This window comes from Cynocephalus volans, chromosome 12, assembly GCF_027409185.1.
Source record: "Cynocephalus volans isolate mCynVol1 chromosome 12, mCynVol1.pri, whole genome shotgun sequence".
NCBI classification, from domain to species: Eukaryota; Metazoa; Chordata; class Mammalia; order Dermoptera; family Cynocephalidae; genus Cynocephalus; species Cynocephalus volans.
The window spans coordinates 25,495,099-25,503,179 of NC_084471.1; the positions used below are offsets into that span (position 1 = coordinate 25,495,099).

Below are 8,081 nucleotides of genomic sequence, written 5' to 3' on the forward strand. Positions count from 1 at the left end.
TCATCTCATCCATTTATCATTTCTTGGTGGCAAAAATATTCAAAAGCCTCTCCTCTAACTATGATGTAAAATACAAAACTTAATACTTAACCGTAGTCAACCTACTGTGCAGTAGAAATCAGAACCTATTCCTCCTAATTGTAGTTTTTTACCCATTTGCCAGCATCTCCCTGTTTCCCTTTCTTCCCCTTCTCTCCCCAGTCTCTGGTATCCACTGTTCTACTCTCTGTCTCTATAATACCAACTTTTTTTTTTTTTTTTAAAGATTTCACATATGAGTAAGTGTGTGTGGTATTTGTCTTTCTGTGCCTGGCTTACCTCACTTAACATAATGACCTGCAGGTGGTTCCATGTTGCTGCAAATGACAGAATTCATTCTTTTTATGGCCGAGTAGAATTCCACTGTGTATATATACCATATTTAAAAAAATCCATTCATCTGTTGTTGGATACTTAGGTTGATTCCAAATTTTGACTATTGTCAGTTTTGCTGCAGTAAACATGGGGGTGCAGATATCTCTTCAACATATGACTTCATTTCCTTCGGTTCAGTAATATATACCCAGTAGTAGTGGGATTGCTGGATCATATGGTAGTTCTCTTTTTAATTTTTTGAGGAACCTCCATACTGTTTTCCATGATGGCTGTACTAGTTTACATTCCCACCAACAGTGTGCAAGGGCTCCCTTTTCTCCACATTTTCACCAACACTGGTTTTCTTTTGTCTTTTTGATAGTATCCACTCTAACTGGAGTGAGGTGGTATCGCACTGCTGTTTTGATTTGCGTTTCCCTGATTAGTGATGTTGAGCATTTTTTCATATGCCTGTTGGCCATTTGAATGTCTTCTTTTGAGAAATGTCTATTAAGATCCTTTACCCATTTCTCTGCTGGGTTTTTTTTTTTTTTTTTTTGCTGTTTGGTTAAGTTCCTTGTGTATTCTTGATATTAACCCCTTGTCGGATGTACAGTTTGCAAATATTTTCTCCTGTTCTGTAGGTTATCTCTTCACCCTGTTAACAGTTTCCTTTGATGTGGAAAAGCTTTTCAGTTTGATGTAATCCCACTCGTCTACTTTTGCTTTTATTGCTTGCGATTTTGAAGTCTTATTTAAAAAACCCTGCCCAGCCCCATGTTGTGAATTGTTTCCCCTGTTTATTTCTTGTAGTTTCATAGTTTTGAGTTTTATGCTTAAACTTTATTTTATTTTGAGCTTATTTTTGCATATGGTGAGAGGCAGGGGTCTAGTCTCCTTCTTCTGCATGTGGATATCCAGTTTTCCCAGCACCATTTACTGAAGAGACTGTCTTTTCTCCAATATGTATTCTTGGCACCTTTGTCAAAGATCAATTTGCTGTAGGTGCATGAATGTATTTCTGGGCTCTCTATTCTGTTCTATTGATCTATGTGTCTGTTTTTATGCCAGTACCATGCACTTTTGGTTATGATAGCTTTATAGTATAATTTGAAGTCAGGTAGTGTGATACCTTCAGCTTTGTTTTTTGAGGATTGCTTTGGCTGTTCAGGGTCTTTTTTGGTTCCACATGACTTTTAGGATTGTTTTTTCTATTTCAGTGAAGAATGCCACTGGTGTTTTGATAGGGATTGCATTAAATTTGTAGACCACTTTGGACAAAATAGTCATTTTAACAATATTAATTCTCCCAATTCATGAATGTGGGCTATCTTTTCATTTATTTATGTCCTCTTCAATTTCTTTCTTCAAAGTTTTATAGTTTTCATTGCAGAGGTTTTGCACCTCCTTGGTTAAGTTTAATCCTAGGTATCTAATTTTCTTTGAAGTTATTGTAAAAGGAATTGTTTCCTTGATCTCTTTTTTAGATAGTTCACAGTTAATGTATAGAAACACTTCTGACTTGTGTGTGTTGGTTTAGTATCTTGCAACTTTACTGAATTCATCCATTAGTTCTAACAGTCTTTTGGTGGAATCTTTAGGGTTTTCTCTATATAAGATCATGCCATCTGCACACAGGGACAGTTTGACTTCCCCCTTTCCAATTTGGATGTGTTTTACTTCTTTCTGTTGTCTAATTGCTCTGGCTAGGAATTGCAGTACCATGTTGAATAGAAGTGGTGGAAGCAGACATCCTTACCTTGTTCTTGATCATTCAGTATGATGTTAGCTGTGGGTTTGTCATATATGGCTTTTATTCTACTAAGGTACATACTTTCACTACCTAGTTTGTTAAGAGTTTTAACTATGAGGGAATGTTGAATTTTGTCAAATGCTTTTTCTGCATCAGTTGAAATGATCATATGTTTTTGTCTTTCTGTTAATGTGGTGTAACACATTTATTGATTTGTGTAGGGCTAACATAAACCATCTTTGTATTTCTGAATTAAATCCCACTGATCATAGTGAATGATTCTATTAATGTGCTGTTGAATTCAGATTTCTAGTATCTTGTTGGGTATTTTTGCATCTATGTTCATCAGGTATATTGGCCTGTGAGTTTCTTTTTTTGTTGTGTCCTTGACTGGTTTTGGAATCAAAATAATGCTGGCCTCATAAACTGAATTGGGAAGCATTCTCTCCTCCTGAATATTTAGAATAATCAAAAGAGAATTGGCATTATTTCTTCTTTACATGCTTGGTAGAATTCACCAGTGAAGCCATCAGGTCCTGGGCTTCTCTTTAATGGAAGACTTTTTCTTACTCATTCAATTTCCTCACTTGTTATTGGTCTGTTCAGATTTTCTATTTCTTCATAATTTAATCTGGGTAGATTGTATTTGTCCAGGAATTTATCCATTTCTTCTGTGTTATCAGATTTGTTGGCATATAGTTATTCATAATAGTCTCACGATTCTTTGCATTTCTGTGGTATCAGTTGTAATGTCTCCTTTTTTATTTTTAATTTTATTTGAGCCTTCTTTCTTTTTCTTGGTTAGTCTAGCTAAAGGCTTGTCAATTTTGTTTATTTTTTTTTAAAAAAACAACTCTTGTTTTGCCAATCTTTAGAACTATTTCTTTTTTAGTTTCTATTTTATTTATTTCTACTCGGAACTTTATTATTTCTTTCCTTCTGCCATTTTTTTTTGTGTGCAGTTTGTTGTTGTTTTTCAAGTTTTGGGTGCATTGCCAGGTTGTTTATTAGAAATCTTTCTTCTTTTTTGATATAGGCATTTATTGCTATAAACTTTCCTCTTAGAACTGCTTTTGCCATATTCCATAGATTTTGGTATGATGCATTTCCATTTCCATTTATCTCAAGGAATTTTTAAATTTCCCTTTTAACTTTTTCATTAACCCATTGGTTGTTTAGGAGCATGTTTAATTTCCATGTATTTGTTAAGTTTCTGAAGTTTTTCTTGTTGTTGATTTCTAGTTTTATGCTACTGTGGTCAGAAAAGATACTTGATAGGATTTCTATCTTTTAAAATTGGTGTAGACTTATTTTGTAGCCTAAAATATGATCTGTCCTGGGGAATGTTTCATGTGCAGTTGAGAAAAATGTGTATTCTGCAGCTGTTGGATGGAATGTTCTGTAAATGTCTGTAAGGTCCATTTGTTCTATGGTGCAGTTTAAGTCTGATGTTTCTTTGTTTATTTTCTGTCTAGATGATCTGTCTATTGTTGAAAATCGAGTGTTAAAGTTCCCTACTATTATTTAATTGCAATCTATTTCTCTCCTTAGGTTTTATAAGGGTGCTCTGGTGTTGGGTGTGTGTGTGTATACTAACAGTAGCTGTTGCTTTTTTTTTTTTTGACCATTTTGACATTAAAACTTCATATTAGAGGACTGAAGAATTTACAAAGCACCATTACCTCACTGTGGTGTTCTCTGTTTGAATTATGAATTTACCTCTACTGTTCAGTTTTGTACTTTTTCATGTTTTCATGATAGTATTCTCTGTTCATTTCCAGTTGTACCACTCCCTTAAGTATTTGTGGTAATGCTGGTCTAGTAGTGATGAATTCTCTCAGATTCTACTTGTTTGGAAAGGTCTTTATTTCTCCCTCATTTCTGAAGAATAGCTTTGCTGGATAAAGTATTCTTGACTGACAGTTCAGTACTTTGAATAAGTCATCCCATTCTCTCCTGGTCTGCAAGGTTTGTGTTGAGAAATCTGCTGTTAGTCTAGAGGAGATTTCCTTATATGTGACTTGACACTTTTCTCTTGCAGCAAAAATATGGAATGCTTCATGAATTTGTGTGTCATCCTTGTGCAAGAGCCATACTAATTGTCTCTGTATCATTCCAATTTTAGTATATGTGCTGCTAAAGTGAGCACTTGGTTCAACCTTATAATCCATAATATCACTTTCATAAAAAAACAAACAAACAAGCAATGCAACATAACACACATACACCAAAAAACCATTGTAGAGTAACTCATTTTTGTCCCCATTAAACGAGTCAATAAGGACTGGAACATCAATTTACTTACAGAGTTTTGTGCCCAGTGTTTTTCTAAAAAAGGTTCAATTCATGGTTATTAGTGTGTACCATAGCAAAAAAATTACCATTGCCATATCATATAGCTAAATGGTACCTAAGTGTATTTGGTTTATTTTTAAGGAGTCTCTTTTGTTCTCGGCTTCTGTTTTTCCTTTGTGTTTTTCATATTGTTTACATCCTTTGTATTTCTAAAACTCAGTGGTAGTAAAAAAACAGTACTGGATGAAATCAGAAAAGCAAGCTGAGGAAATAACCAATGATGATGAAAACAAGAACCACAAATAAGAATAATGTAAACATAGAAGTTACTCTCATTGCTGTTTTACATATACAAACAAAGGAGAGTTCTTGGAACAATTTGCTGGTTAATTTAGTAAGTGATGTACAGTTTATAAAAAATATAAACTGTGTGTATTTTCCCTTAAATTAGTTAATGGAATGACATTTATTTGGTCAAAAGCTGGGGGTTGAAATCATGTCAACTGTAGCCCTGTTGGTTTATTTAGGTTTGTCTTGATTGGCTCTCTGAAACTTTATTAATATGCTTTCCATTGAGATTCAAAGATATGATCTTATGCTGAGGCAACTTACAAAGAATTTTGCCATTAGAGACTTGAGGAAGCAGAGGGTAAGTTTTATCCTTCTAAGTGAACCTCTTCTAGGGCTGGGGCCATGTTTTCTATTGCTTTTCTTATACACACAGTTCTCAGAATCAGCTGTTGTACCCAGTTGGTACTTAATAATATCTGTCTATTGACTGACTTTCAGACTTAGAAACATAGAATATCATAAGATCAAGAAGGGATTATGTACAATGGGAGAAACAGTTCAAAAAAGTGAGTTTTTCTTGTTAAGTTTGGTGTCCTTTACTCTTTGGTAAATTATTTGTTTCAGAAGAAACTATTTTAACTTTGATCTAGTTTAATATGTACTTTGAAGAGGTATTTTAGAGTTATAAAAGAACTATGAACTTCCGATAGTAAATTCTGTTAGCTGTTTTAAAAGATAATTTTCCACTTGTTTTTGGCCTGTGAGCATACCTGAATGCATTCAGATGGGAGCCATATTCATTCTATCTCAGTAGATAAGACACTTCTTAGATATGTATCTTTATAAATAAGACAGACATCTCATATATTGAGAGGATTTATTTTTCCGTTAAAAACTAAACTCTGCAAAGTAGTTTCTGCATATTTTCAGTGGATTGGAATGTTCATTCTGCATATGTATTTTTAACATTATTTTGGGGAACTTGATGTAGTTGGGCAAGGAGAATTATTTTTTTCTTTCAAGGGACATTGAATCACAGAAAAAAAAACAATTGAGGGTAACATCATTAAAAGCCAACTCAGTATTATACTCATTAACTTCACAAAGACTAAAAAAGCATAAAACTGTTAATAAGTACAAAAATAAAAATACCCATTTTATATTATCAGTAAAGAGAGAGAATCAGGGAGAGGAGGAAATGAAAGCTTTAGGTCCCTCTTCGTTTTTCAAAAATTTCTATTTAAGTAGACAAAGCAAATGACAGTAGCTCCTGGGTCTGCCATTTAACTTGAATTTTGCATTGTAGACTAAATTGACTGAATTATAAATATAATATTCTTCAGTAGTTAAATAACATAATTTTAGTTGCCAAGTTTTCTAATACAATTGATGTTGCAGGATAATGAACTATGTTTACCCTATGAATTAGGGATTCTCTGGCATCATTTCTTGTACTCGTACAGAACAATAATACTAGAGTTTGAAAAAATGGTGCTGTAACACCTTATATAAAAGTTATTACAGCAAATTTTAATTGTTTTCACATTATTTTCTCCACTACACACCAAATTCCTTGAGATCAGGGACTGGATCTCATTTTTCTCTGCATTATCAGTGACTACTTTAGTGCCTAGCAAATAGTAGCATTTGGTATTTGTTTGCCAAATGGAATTAAATTAGTGCATATCTTACAGTTGGACTGTGAAAGGTTCACTCAGGCTGGGAGCATCTCTGAGGAAAATTACTTTGGTGATAATTGTGCAACAATTCATTTTATTTAGTTTATAAGATGGGCTGAGGTTTAGATGGAAGCAAGGCTGGAACAGTTGCCAGCAGGAAGTCAGCTTGATTGAACATGGTTTTTTGGAGCAGTTCTCCAAGGTGTGCTACGCAACCACCTGAAGGGCTGTGGGGGCCATGGTGTGATCAGAAGAGACTTGTCTTATCTTTGGTTTATACTGAAAAAACACATAATTCACTAGATTTCATTAAATAAAAACAAAATAAAACAAAGGTGTATTAGTCTACTAGGGCTGCCATAACACAATGCCACAGACTGGGTGGCTTAAACAATAGAACCTAATTTTCTCATGGTTCTGGATTCTGGAAGTCCTAGATCAAGGTGTTGGCAGGGTTGGTTCCTCCTGAGACCTCTCTCCTGTCTTACAGATGGCTGTATTCTCACTGTGTCCTCCCATGGCCTTTCCCCTCTGCATCCCTAGTGTCTCTTCCTCTTCTTATAAGGACACCAGTCCTATTGGATTAGGGCCCCACCCCTATAACTTCATTTAACCTTAATTATATCCATAAAGGTTCTATTTCCAAATACAATCACATTGGGGGTTAAGCCTTAAACATATGAATTTTAGGGGGACACAGTACAGTCATAACAAAGAGTTACTGAGTTACCAACAAATAAGTTATACACTGAGTTGTTGAAAGTTATCATGTTATTTGAGGTTCTTAAAGTCTGATCTGCACCCTACTGTGGAGCCTGCAGCATGTATATCTGCGTGCCTGTAGCATCTGTGTTTTTTGCCTGCACAGCCTCAATTCCTCCTTCTTTTTGGTGATACTGTTAATCATAGTGCTCTGTCCTCCACCAGCCATGGATAAACATGTGATTCAAGCTAGGCATATGTGATATTGTGATATAATAAGAAATATATATATTTAGTATTTGTCCCTGGTTCCTGGAACAAGATCTTCTAGAATGCTTGGAATTTCCCGAGTGATGGGGTGAGAGAGGAGTGTCTTTTGTTATTCATAATAAACCACTTTGAACCTTACCTGAAGTTACACTGATGAGGTAGCTCTTGGTGGGTTACCTTAGATAGCTTCAGGATGGGCACTGGTTTCCAGAGGAAGCAACCGTACGATTAGAGGGTTGGAACTTTCAGCTCCACTCCCTGACCTCTGGGGCTGGAGATTGGATTAATCCTCAATGGCCAATGACTTAGTCAATCATGCCTACATAGTGGGACCTCCATAAAAACCCCTAAACGACATGGTTTGGAGAGCTTCTGGGTTGGTGGTCACATCATGGTGCTGGTAGGGTGGCATGCCCAGAGAGGGCAGGAGACCCTGTGTCTTCCCTACCTTCCATCCCCTACCCTGTGCATCTCTTTTTATTTGTCTATTCCTGAGTTGTATCCTTTATAATAAACTGATAATGGTAAAGTGCTTTCCTGAGTTCTGGAGCCATTCTAGCAAGTGATCAAAACCTGAGGAGGGGGTTGTGGGAACCCCCTGACCTTATAGTAGTCAGGCAGAAGTAGAAGTGGCCCAGATTTGTAACTGGTGTCTGAAGTTGGGGCAGTCTTGTGGGACTGAGCCTTTAACCTGTGGGGTCTGTGCTACCTCCAGGTAGTTAGTGTCAGAATTGAAT

At 35.7% G+C, this 8,081-nt stretch overlaps 1 non-coding gene across 1 annotated transcript; it reads right to left on the minus strand.

The window, feature by feature from the left end:
• Positions 1 to 4,149: 4,149 nt before the first annotated feature.
• LOC134361456 (U6 spliceosomal RNA) lies at positions 4,150 to 4,256 on the minus strand. Its single transcript, XR_010021457.1, has one exon. It is a non-coding gene; the product is annotated as a U6 spliceosomal RNA (small nuclear RNA).
• Positions 4,257 to 8,081: the final 3,825 nt, after the last annotated feature.